Raw genomic sequence first — 12,303 nt, 5'->3', positions numbered from 1 at the left:
AATGCTGATAGAGAAAGGCCAGATAAGGGATTGTTTTGGAATCTATTGGATGATGTTGCTTCTGGATGAGTTAAGAGATAGGACAAGGTCCAATGATTAAAACCTCTGGTCAGCTCAGGATGTGTGCTACGGGTACTTCCTGTAAAGAACATTAGCTGAGAGTGGAACCACCAAGTTATATATGAACCAGAGGTGGTACAGGTCGAGTGGGTGCTATAGCTACGGAGGTCATATGAGGAAAAAATAAAGTTTATTAACAATGCTAATTAACATGTGCTACTTATTTTATAATTTTTAGTAGGTAACAACCCTTAGCTATTATAAGCAAACTCTTGAGTTAACATGTTGCAATGAATTACGTTCGCCTAATGTTAATACCACTTTGAATTTTGACTTTGCAAGTTTAAGGCTCCCATATTTTTAAATAAACATTTTAAAAAAATAAAAAGAACTTACCTTCCACACGCCGCCCGACACTCTTTTCCGTGTCCTCGCTTCAGCACAGGCTCCCAGCCCCTGTCGCGGCCAATTCTGTTGCTGCTCTCATGCTTGAAAGCAGCATCAGGATTAGCCCGAGTGCTGGGAATTTGTGCACCGGGAGAGACTGGGAGCCTGTGCATTGCTGTCTCCAACCCAGCAATGCAGCTGGGTTGGAGTCAGCTCAGTGTGCATGTCGATTTGGCTGGCCTGAGACATTTGGCCAAACCGACATGCGCACTGACAACAAGGCAACCACTCCCTCGGCCACTGCCCTCGCGATGGCCCGCTTCCAAGACTCGCCCAGCCTTGAAAATAAAATTATAATAAACTTGTTTTTTTATCATTTTATTTTTTACGTTTTGAGGCTGGCACCGGGGCGAGGCTCCGCCGCCATAACAGAGGAGCCGCCACTGGTGATTAAACTGATTTGTTAAAAAATCCCATTTAACTTATTCCTCTCCTCTTTGTTGTGTCCTGTGAAGGCTCAATCGGTCTTCACTGTGTAAGGAAAATAATCTGAATGAGAGCTCCTTACCTGCTCTCCTCATCAACTAACAACAAAGGTCCATATGACCAATGGTGGGGTTTGCAAGATGATTATACCTGGCTTTAGAGATTCAAGCATCCCTGCTCCAGCAAGACCGTTGCCCACACTCCACAAGTCTTTACTGAAGTTGTATTCACAGCAATATGTATTTTCTGCCTGTGGTGTTGCCAGCTATTTCACAGCTTCTGTGCTGAATGCACACTCTTCTGGAAAGGAGCATCTCTGACATCACATTCAACTATGTCACAAGTCAAGTCAAGTCAAGTCAAAAGATTTGTATAGCGCGCTACATACCCAGAGGGTCTCAAGGCGCTTGAAGAAGGGTGGGGAGTTACTTGTCGAATATCCATGTTTTGAGTTGCTTTCTGAATGCTAGGTGGTTCTGAGTAAGGCGAAGATGAGTGGGAAGTGAGTTCCAAGTTTTAGCTGCTAGGTAGGAGAAGGATCTACCTCCCATGGTGGTTTTGTTGATGCGAGGTACAGTGGCAAGGGCTTGGTTGGAGGATCGAAGCTGGCGGGAGGGGGTGTAGAAGGATAGTCGTGTGTTGAGGCATTCGGGTCCGATTTCGTAGAGTGCTTTGTGTGCGTGGGTTAGGAGCCGGAAAGTGATCCTCTTATTGACGGGGAGCCAGTGGAGGTTTTTCAGGTGAACAGAGATGTGTTCTTTACGCGGGATGTCTAATATGAGCCTGGCTGAGGCGTTCTGGATGCGTTGTAGTTTTTTCTGGAGTTTTGCGGTGGTGCCGGCGTAGAGGGTGTTTCCGTAGTCCAGTCGGCTCGTGACCAGAGCGTGGGTGACTGTTTTTCTAGTTTCGGTAGGGATCCAGCGAAATGTTTTTTTGAGCATGCGAAGAATGTTGAAGCAAGATGAAGAAACAGCGTTGACTTGTCTGTTCATCGAGAGTGAGGAATCCAGGATGACGCCCAGGTTCCGTGCGTGGTCCGTCGGGATGGGTGCTTTTCCAAGGGCCTCTGGCCACCAAGAGTCGTCCCAGGCGGAGGGGGAGGTACCTAAGATGAGGACTTCTGTTTTGTCTGAGTTCAGTTTCAGACGGCTGTGCTTCATCCATTCGGCTACTTCTTTCATTCCTTCGTGTAGGTTGGTTTTGGCCGTGTTAGGGTCTCTGGTGAGTGATAGGATCAGTTGAGTGTCGTCGGCGTAGGAGATGATGTTGAGGTTATGTTGGCGTGCGATGGCCGCGAGGGGGCTCATGTAAACGTTGAAGAGGGTGGGACTGAGTAAGGACCCTTGAGGTACGCCGCAGATGACTTCAGTAGCCTCTGACTTGAATGGTGGAAGGCGGACTCTCTGGGTTCTTCCGGAGAGGAACGAGGTGATCCATTCCAGTGCTTTTCCTTGTATTCCGATGTTTTTGAGGCGCTGTAGAAGGGTGCTATGGCAGACTGTGTCGAAGGCTGCGGAGAGGTCGAGGAGGATGAGGGCGACTGTGTCTCCATTGTCCAGTAGAGTTCGAATGTCGTCTGTTGCTGCGATGAGGGCGGTTTCGGTGCTGTGCTTGGCTCGGAAGCCGGACTGTGAGGAGTCGAGGGATTTGTTGGTTTCGAGGAATGCGGCGAGCTGGTTGTTGACAGCTTTCTCGATGACTTTGGCCGGGAATGAAAGGAGTGAGACAGGGCGATAGTTTTTGAGTTCGGTGGGGTCAGCTGTGGGTTTCTTCAGGAGGGCGCTGAGTTCGGCATGTTTCCAGCTTTCCGGGAAGGTTGCGGAGTTGAGGGAGCAGTTGATGACGTCTCGGAGGTGCGGTGCAATAATGGAGTCTGCTTTGTTAAAGATGTGGTGAGGGCAAGGGTCTGTGGGGGATCCTGAGTGGATAGAGTTCATCAGACGGACGGTGTCCTCAGTGGAGATTGGCTTCCAGTCATTGAGGATGTTCAGGGGGGGTGGGGATTCTGCAGGGGATTGGGTGGGTTGGTCTCCGGGTTGGTTGTCGAAGCTGTTGTGGATGTCTGCAATTTTGTTGTGGAAGAATGAGGCTAGGGAGTCGCAGAGGGCTTGAGAGGGGGTGATGTCGTTGGAGTTGGCTGAGGGGTTGGTAAATTCCTTGACGATGTTGAATAATTCCTTGCTGTTGTGGGCGTTGTTATCTAGACGGTCCTTGAAGGCTGCTTTCTTGGCATTTCGGATTAGTTGGTGGTGTATGCGGGTGGCGTTTTTGAAGGCGTCCTTGGTGCTGGTGGTTGGGTCTTTTTTCCAGGCCTTCTCGAGGGAGCGACAGAGTTTCTTGGATTTCTTAAGGTCATCGTTGAACCAGGAGGCCTTCTTGCTGCCTAGTTTGATTTGTCGTTTTTTCAGTGGTGCTAGGATGTCGGCGCTGTTGGATAACCATTGGGTGAGGTTGGTGGCTGCTTGGTCTGGGTTTGAGGAGTGGGCGGGGGGCTTTTGAAGAAGTGATGAGGAGATCTGGTCGATGGTGATTTTGTTCCAGTTTCTTTGCAGAGTGGGTTGGGGGTGGTTGTTGGATGTGGGCTTGTTGTAGGTGAAGTGAATGCAGCTGTGGTCAGTCTAAAGGAGAGCTGTGGTGTGGCTGAAGGAAACATGCTTGCTGGAGGTGAAGATAGGGTCGAGTGTGTGACCTGCGATGTGGGTGGGGGTAGTGACAAGTTGTTTCAGTCCGAGGTTTGCGAGGTTGTCCAAAAGGGTGGTGGTGTTGCGGTCGTTGTTCTTTTCAAGGTGAAAGTTGAGGTCTCCCAAAAGGATGTAGTCCTCGGAGGGGAGCGCGTGTGGAGTGATGAAGTCTGTGATGTCTTCACTAAATTGTGCGCGGGGTCCTGGTGGCCTGTAAAGGAGGGTGCCTCTGAGTGTGGTCTTGGGGTTGATGTGGATCTGGAAGTGAAGGTGTTCAGAGTTGGCGAGGTTGACGTCTGAGCTGGTTGAGATGCGGATGGATTTCTTATGGACGATAGCGATGCCTCCTCCTGTGTGGCCGGTACGGTCCTTGCGAATGATCTTATAGCCTTCCGGGATGGCAATGGTGATGTCTGGGGCTGAAGAGGCATTCATCCATGTTTCTGTTAGGAAGGTGACGTCCGGAGAGATGGTGTCGAGTAGATTCCAGAGGTCAATGGCGTGCCTGTGGACCGAGCGGGTGTTGAGCAGGATGCATTGTAGGTGGTTGGGGTCGGATATCTGTTGTGTGTTCGTGGATGAGGAGTTGTTCTTGGTGCCGTCGAACTTGCAGGAGTAGCAGGAAAAGGGTCCATGGGTGTGTCCAGGAGCAGCTTGGACGCAGTTGAGGGAGCGGCCGGGGTTGAGGGCTAGGAGGGTGGTGGCATCGTAAGTAATGCGGGAGGGGTGGACTTTACGAGGACCAGGGGCTCTGGCGCTGGGCGCGGTCCAGGCGCGGACGGGCGTAGACGGGCTTACCTTTGGCGCACCTTCGGCGCGGCCGTAGCGCGTGGACGCTGCGCGTTGGGTCATTAGTCATAAATGGACACAGGAGGGGGCAGAGCGAGGGAGGGGCCGCAGGGAGGTGTGATCGGGGAGGGGGGCGGGCTTGCAGGCACAATAACAAACAAAGAAAATGAAGCACTAGAAGAGCAGCTCTTGGAAGAGTGCTGCACCATGATTGCAGGCTGCTTCTGATGCACAAGTACTCTCTACCACACACAGTATAACAGTTTGGGGCATATTACCAAGCAATAGCGATAATTATCCCTATTGCTTGGTTAGAGACAAAAATTTACCGCAGAGCTGCGGCGATTTTTACCGCAAATAAACCTTGGTATTACCAAGGTTTATCGCAAATGCGATAAAAATCGCCGCAATGCATGAATATCGCTGAAAAGTCCGCGATATTCATGCATTACCGAGCTAATGCTCTTAGCCATGTTATCCACCTCCCATTGGATAACATGGCTAAGAACTGCTCAGGGCAGGTGTTAGCTTTTGGAGATATTCGCGCTTAGCGCGAATATCTCCAAAAGTTGGTAATAGGAGATAGCGATGTTAGGGACTGTTTCCAGTCGCTAACATCTTGGCACGCCCACTTTGCATGTCATTAGTGATAAATATCACTGACTTGCAAAGTGGGGCCCAAGATGGTCGCTATCTCCTACTAGCTGTCGCTAACTGGTGTTAGCGACAGCTAGGTTATAGGGAGATAATTTTATCTCCGCTTTCTTGGCTTTTAAAGCCAAAAAAGCGGAGATAAACCCCCTTGATAATATGGCCCACTATGTTTCCTTTGGCAGGGGTGAATATGCAAAGCTATATAGTGAAAACTGAATTTTTCAGAGAAGGGGATATGTATGATGTGCAGACTTGAAGACAGAAATGTTGCTGCAGATTTTCACTGCCCATGGCGAGAACAGTTCAGCAGTGAATCCTGTCAGATGGCATCACCATTAAGACATCACACGCCTGTAGACCCTAAAGCCATATAAATAATATGATGGTAGCTGGATGGAACGATGTGAAGGGTAGATTATTGCTAGAAGTTTTTCTTGAGAGGTGGGTGGTTATGTGCAGGCAAGTGTAGGTTCTTTGTCACTTATCTGACAGGCGGTAGGAAGAGGTGTTAAAGGGAAAGCGAGACACATTGCTTGAGAAACATGTTAGAAAATATGAGCTGAATGTGAGGAACAAGACTAGAAAGGTAGAGAAAAGAGTTATTATTTGGCAAAATAAAATGACCATGCAAATGATTCACATGTACAAAAGTGAGGAACTGTTGTGATGTTGAAAGAAAGCACTTCAGCGAGTGTTAAGAACGTACAAAACCATATAGGAGTCACTGCGAGAGATGGTCACCCTAGAAGGTGGAGTCCAACTTGAATTTTGACCACAAAAGTTGCTTTAGTACCAGGTTTTTGTCTGCTCATGAGATGGGTCTCTTTAAGTGAAGCAACATTCATCATCAGGGCTAGCAAAGTCCATATTTGAGGATGTCTACTGTTCATCGTCACATTGAAAAGGCTTCTTAGGTTGCAGATGGAAGTGTGCAAATTTGCAAATGTGCTTTTAAAAGTATGATCTCAAAGTCGCAAAGCTTGCAAATTAAAACCAATAAATTAAAGGTTTCCACTTCAAAGTGCTCTTTCAGAGTTTATGACTACAGTTTAAAGTGAAAACCACGATGTAAAATGTAGTAGTTGACCCAATTGTTTCATACTTTTCATTGGGTGGGTACATCTGCCTCAGCTCTCTTGACAAAGGCATGCTGGCTCACTGCAATCCAGCTGTGACCACCGTCTGTGAAGGCAGTGTGCGGCACCAATTTAGGACGTGGGTAAAAGTCTGATTTTCGTTTTTGAGAGCTGCACTTATTTAATTACAGACAAATCAAGCACTGCAACAAAAGCATCCTACCCCCAGTAGCAAGGAAAAAGGACCAAACCTTTTTTTTTGGAAGGTTGATGAGTTCAGCCACAGGTGACACGATGCTGTGAGTTTGGCTCCCCAGGTTTCACTTTAAATTTAATTAAGACTGTTTCCTTGCATTTTGTAGTATGCAGTATGAAAGCAGAATTATTCTCTTCTTCTAGAATGGAATGGACCTTAGATGGAGAAGTGCATGATAGAAGGAGAAGGGAAGAGAGGTGGTGGAAGACTGGGAGAGCGGGTTTACACTATGTGGGACACTGATTCTGATGTCATCATGAGGTATAGCCAACCAGGAACCTGTGGACTGGATTAGTGAATTACCATTCGAGATTATAATAAGAAGATGGAATAGACTGGAAAGTGATTATGATATGAGACTTATATTCTTCACCTGCATAATTGGAACAATACACTGCTTGAAAAAAACTCCCTGGAGATGGTCGTTGGCTGAACGAAAACGTGTTGGCTGAGGCTGTAACCATTTTAACTGACATGGAATTAAAACATTTGGAAGAAAACTAAAAAAGACACAAGAATCTTTGAATTATTGGACTCTTTTCCTTTTTGGGTGCACCACTAAGTTAATAACCTAATAAATAGCATATTGCCTTATTTTCTGCATAAAAGAATGTTGACTATCAAAGCTACATTTTGTTTTCTACTCTACATAAGCCTTTTACAACAACTGACTAATTCTTAGAATTTGGTTTGAAACTATGATTTGGAAAATACACTATTGAAGAAGCCATCCGGTCCCAGGTCATTGCTGGATTGAAATTAGTAACTTTTCGTAAACAATTACTACAGACGGCTCGCAAACTGGAAGAGATTCTGACTCTAGCAAACTAGTGATTCAGCAAAAGTATTAATCTTATTTTACTCACTCACTACTCTAACCGTACAGGGCACTCTACAGTTAATCAACTCCTCATTACTACCCTTTACCAAAGAGGCGTTGGTCCTCCGATGGATCTTTCTCTGCCGATGGCAATTGTGAGAATTAGGGTACCCAGATCAAGGTTTGTCAACCAGTGAGGACCATTAATTGGCATCCAACTCACAAATTCATGATAATGTTCAAAAACACCACTCCTAGGACAATACAGTAAAATAAAGTATTGCAATAAGTAGACCTAACCTCCTTCAGAAGTTCAGTCTAATCAGAATTCCACTTTAAGAGTTCTGCAGTAGCAACACAGAATAGAAGAAGCGGAACTTGATGATCTGTAGTTATTAATCCATGACTCTCTCTACTACGCATCTAGAACCAATTCTAAATAGCACAGTTTTGGTAAAGAACATCAGGACACATCAATAGACTCAGGCAATTTTAGGAACTTTAGATATTGTATTAATGATCCAAAATCAATGCATACATGAAACATTATAAGAAGCTCAGTTAGAATGCAAAACAGCACATAGTATAAAACTACACCTTTAATCAAAGAATTTCAAAGAGGATGGGTCATATCAGTGCTTAATTTGAACCAGTGGTTTACGTGCTAAGCCTAAGCACTTACTTGTCAACACTGGGGTTTGTATTAGTCTGCCACATGGTGTCCCTGTTAAAAATGACCATTGACTGCCGCCCAAGACTTTCATATAGCATTGGGAGCCTAGAGTATCTGAATTGTCACACTCTTAGGAGTGTGATGATTAATGATTGATTTGGCACTGCCATTGTTAGTGCTGGCAGGAGCAATGTGTGGTGCAAGCTGCAGGGGCCTCCCATTGAGGGCTCTGGCACTTATTTTTTAACAAACTAAATACTGTTTTATATATATTCCTTCCACCATCAAAGTCAGAGGATGATTTCTTTACTGAATAAACTCACCCCAAACAGAAACTTCAGATACCTCCCACCATCAAAGGCAGAGGATGGTTTTATGATTCTCATCAAACTGAAGTGAAAAGTTACAAACCACCATCTAGAGCAGAAGGATTTTTTACTCTCTTAACACTATTCAAAAGAGTTTAAACCATAGGGAAAAGGGATCAAGTTTAAATTCATCTATGGGTGAGTCCATAAGCATGAGCTAAAGGGAAATGGCAAATCTGGTTGCTCGCCAGATAGTCCAAGAAAGTTCAGCAGGTAAAGTCATTGGCAAAGGCAAAAACAGGGAGCATAGAAAAATCTGGCCTGTTTGGCAAAGAAGAATTTAAATGAATCTGCCAAAGACAGCAACATCCACAAATTAATCCACAAGCATAGGTATCCTTGCATAGGGGATCACTTGAGCATGTTGCTGTCAAAATTGTACTGCCACACCACTGCTTTGGGGTTGCTCCTTTAATAAACATTATGATGCTAAATATGGTCAGTCATCACATCATAATGGCCATAATGGTCAGATCGTCATAGTCCTAAGGTACAAGATTTTGATACCCCAGCATGATTTCCCATACCTGTCATGAGAAACAATTCCTCCTTCCGTCCTCACGGGTTAGTCAACAAAGAAAAGGTTACATCATTGCAGACCATGAGGTCTGTATAAAGTTCAGGTTCTCACCAGTTCACTATTAAGTGAGCTCTAGAAGAATGTCCTCGGCTATACTACATGTTGCATATGTTAAACATACAACATTTGAATAAACGTGAAAAGAATGTCCATTGAATTAGGCTATGAAATAATGAAGTTCAGCAAGAAATATGGCAGAAGGCATTTAAATTCAATTTCACTGCAGTAAAATAAACTCTTTGTTAGAATCAAACATAATGAAATATATCAAGCAATTTATGTAAAGAAATAATAGTCAAATTGTCAGTGTATTATCACATGAAAATCACTAAGGTTAATTATAGCTTATTACTACAAACTTTCAACATTGATATATGTAAACATTAATTTTACTAAAATTGTTTCAACATATTTATGATCCTACATATATTAAGTATCACTACTGAAAATATCAGCTATGTAACTAGTTCTTAAGTTTTGCACTGCATTCTTTTTATCACCCATTATAAGGAAAGTCAATAGAAAGGCTAAGTCACATAATTTGAATTGCATTATTTTGTCAGTAAGCTTTATAGATCATTTCTTGTATAAGAAAACCTGTAATTACACCGTATTAGTAAACATTAAAATATTATTGTGTTTGTCTTTTTCTACGTTTTTCAAGCATGCTTTTACGGTGCTGTTTCTCATTTCTCTGTCGTTTTGCTCAATGTGTGCATGGTACTTGTTATGATTTCAGTGTCCAATCTAGTGTGTATGTTGTTTAAAGAATAATCGATATCTAGGCTGTTAAACTAGCAAGGACATCATGAGCTGCAGAGCATCAAGCTGATCTCATAAACAGCAAGTCGTGTGATGTTGTTGAAGAATCCATCAACAGTATTAAAGGACTTTAGGTGACTTGACCCGACCCAGCATTACTGAGCACCTGCCTGGCTGTGGAAAGACTGGCACTTTTAGAATGGCTCCAGGAGCAAACTTCAATGCAGACATTTTTGCAGATCACCTTCAATGATGAAACCTAAGAGGAAACTTGAGAACAATCACGGGCAAGCACCCAGATCCCAACAGCACATCTCAAAAATTAAAATCTAAGGTGGTTAATTTTCACAACCAAGGTCATCTGATTTATTATTTATTTTTTAGTTATTTTGGAGTTTTCTATAGCGCTGGCCAGACCCGAGGGTATCGGAGCGCTTTACAATCGAGCTGCAGGGAACGGTTGCATAGTAATATATCAAGGAAAAGAGATTCATGTAAGATCAAGGATTAACATAGTTAATTGGCGCCTGAGGGGCGAGTTTGAGGTAGTGGGTTAGAGGTAGTCATAGTTGCAGGGTGAGCTGCTGAGGTAGAGTTCGGGAATGCCCGGTTGAGGTAGAGGATTTTGAGGCGTCTCTTGAAGTCTTGAAATGAAGTCGTAGTCCTGATGTCAACTGGGATGGAGTTCCAGATTTTTGGGGCGTTGCCGGCAAACGAGCGCGTTGCGGTATTTTGTTTCCGGGTTTTCATGGGGATGAGTAGTAGGGTGTTCGAGCTTCTGAGGTTTCTGGACTGGCCCGCCTTCCTGAGCTTGGAGGCTAGGTATTCCGGTTTCCCTGTGTGCAAGGCTTTGTGTGTCAGACAAGCTGTTCTGAAGCTGGCGCGCATTTCCATTGGGAGCCATTTTAAGTCTTTGAGTGCTGGGGAAATGTGGTCGAATTTCTTTGCCCCTGAGACCATTCTGGCGGCTGCATCTGATAGAAGTTAATCTGAGCCAACCAAAGTGTATTCTCAGTCAGAGGGAGTGTCCTTACAGAAATGGACGAGGAACCATCTGAACCCATTCTTGAAACAAACATTCTAATTCGTGGGGACCCATATCGTGTCAATACAGTAGCAACCATGAATGCAATAACAGACACTGTACTTGCCCAAATGAGCATAAAACCGCCAGTGGGTGTGCAAACTGTTAGAAATGACCTTCTTTTGTGTTGTTTACCCCTAGAGTTTTCCCTTAACAGCCTTTGCTGCTTGTTGAACTCTGTGCACTTTACCCATACTAACCAGTGATAAAGTGCCTGCACTTCCCCGGTCAACATGATGAAATTGGTATACCCCTAATTGGTATATTTAACTTACCTATGAGTCTCTAGTACATTATACAAAGTGTACTCAGAATCTGTTAGTTAAATGGCATTAGAGGGCTGCAGCACACACTGGGTGACCCACTGCAGTGACAGTGTAAACAGACTGCAGACCTATATTTTGTAGCTTTTTTAAGCTGCAAATTCGACCTGTTAAAATTACCCTTTTTGACAGGCCAAAACCTTCTTTTTAAATACTAATAAATCACTCGTAAGTAGACCTTATTGCTCATAAGGCACAGTGCATGGTAGTTAAAGGTAAGACGTGGAAAAGTTTAATGTTAATGTTACACATGTACCTACAGTGAATAAACCCCAACAGCTATATTCACTATAGCAAAGCGTTCTGTTCTTTAGGGAAAGCATTGGAATGTAGAATTACATTAAATAATGTTATTTCTGACTGGGACACAGCCACAAATGTAATTTTTACTCTTTAAGATTTTTTATATTTATGCCCCAATTCACTGGCTCAGGAGCACTGAAGAGGATAAGAAAGGTTCTGCCATCTTAGTTTTAGGTACTGAGGGACACTGTGGGGTTTTTGGAATAAGGCATACAGATAATGCTGGAAAAGTGGGTAGAGTTACCCCTGGGAACTCTTACTCCATTTGTTAGGGAGTGGCAAGGAGTTTCTCCCACTCACAGACTGTTCCCAGGCATAAATGTTGCATCCCCAGTACCCTCCTCAGAACATTTTGTGGACATGTGGAAGAGAAAACGAGGGGTGGACCTGCTGTCTGTGACTTGAGGGAAGTTCAGAAGAGTGGATCTGTTCTCCCTCTTGTACTCAGACAATGAAGTGGATTTCAAGGATCATAAGGATGACTTCCTGTTCACAGGGGCGTAGCTAGAGCTTGTGGCGCCCGGGGCTACCCCTCAGAGTGCCGCCCCTTGGGGGGGGGTGGGAGGGGGTGCTTGGGAAAAAGGACGGTGAGCACTTGAAAGATGTCCGAGTCTCCGAGGAGAGACACGTAGTAAGTTACATTTAGTAATTTATAAAGTTTTATATAGCGTGAACTTGAACCCGAAGGATATCAGAGCGCTTTACAATTTGAGGCAAAGGTAACAAATCAGAACATTAGTCTAACATGGGGAAGCTAATGGGTATTGAGATGTTGGTTGTTAGAAATGGGGGTCTCTAGGTAGCAATGGCTGGCCACTGTCCAAGTGGGGACCCTTCTTCCTACACCCTTTGATAACCCCTGCTCAACCCTGTGGTAACGTAGCACGAGCAGTCAGGATCTGCGACAAGCGTGTGACACTGGATATTAGCGAAATACCTGAAGCCACATCAAACAAGAGAATCTTGGAACACCAGGCTAGTTTATAATGATGAAATCTCAT

The sequence above is a fragment of the Lissotriton vulgaris genome, chromosome 1_1 (assembly GCF_964263255.1).
Source record: "Lissotriton vulgaris chromosome 1_1, aLisVul1.2, whole genome shotgun sequence".
Classification (NCBI taxonomy): Eukaryota; Metazoa; Chordata; class Amphibia; order Caudata; family Salamandridae; genus Lissotriton; species Lissotriton vulgaris.
This window is presented reverse-complemented; position numbering follows the sequence as displayed.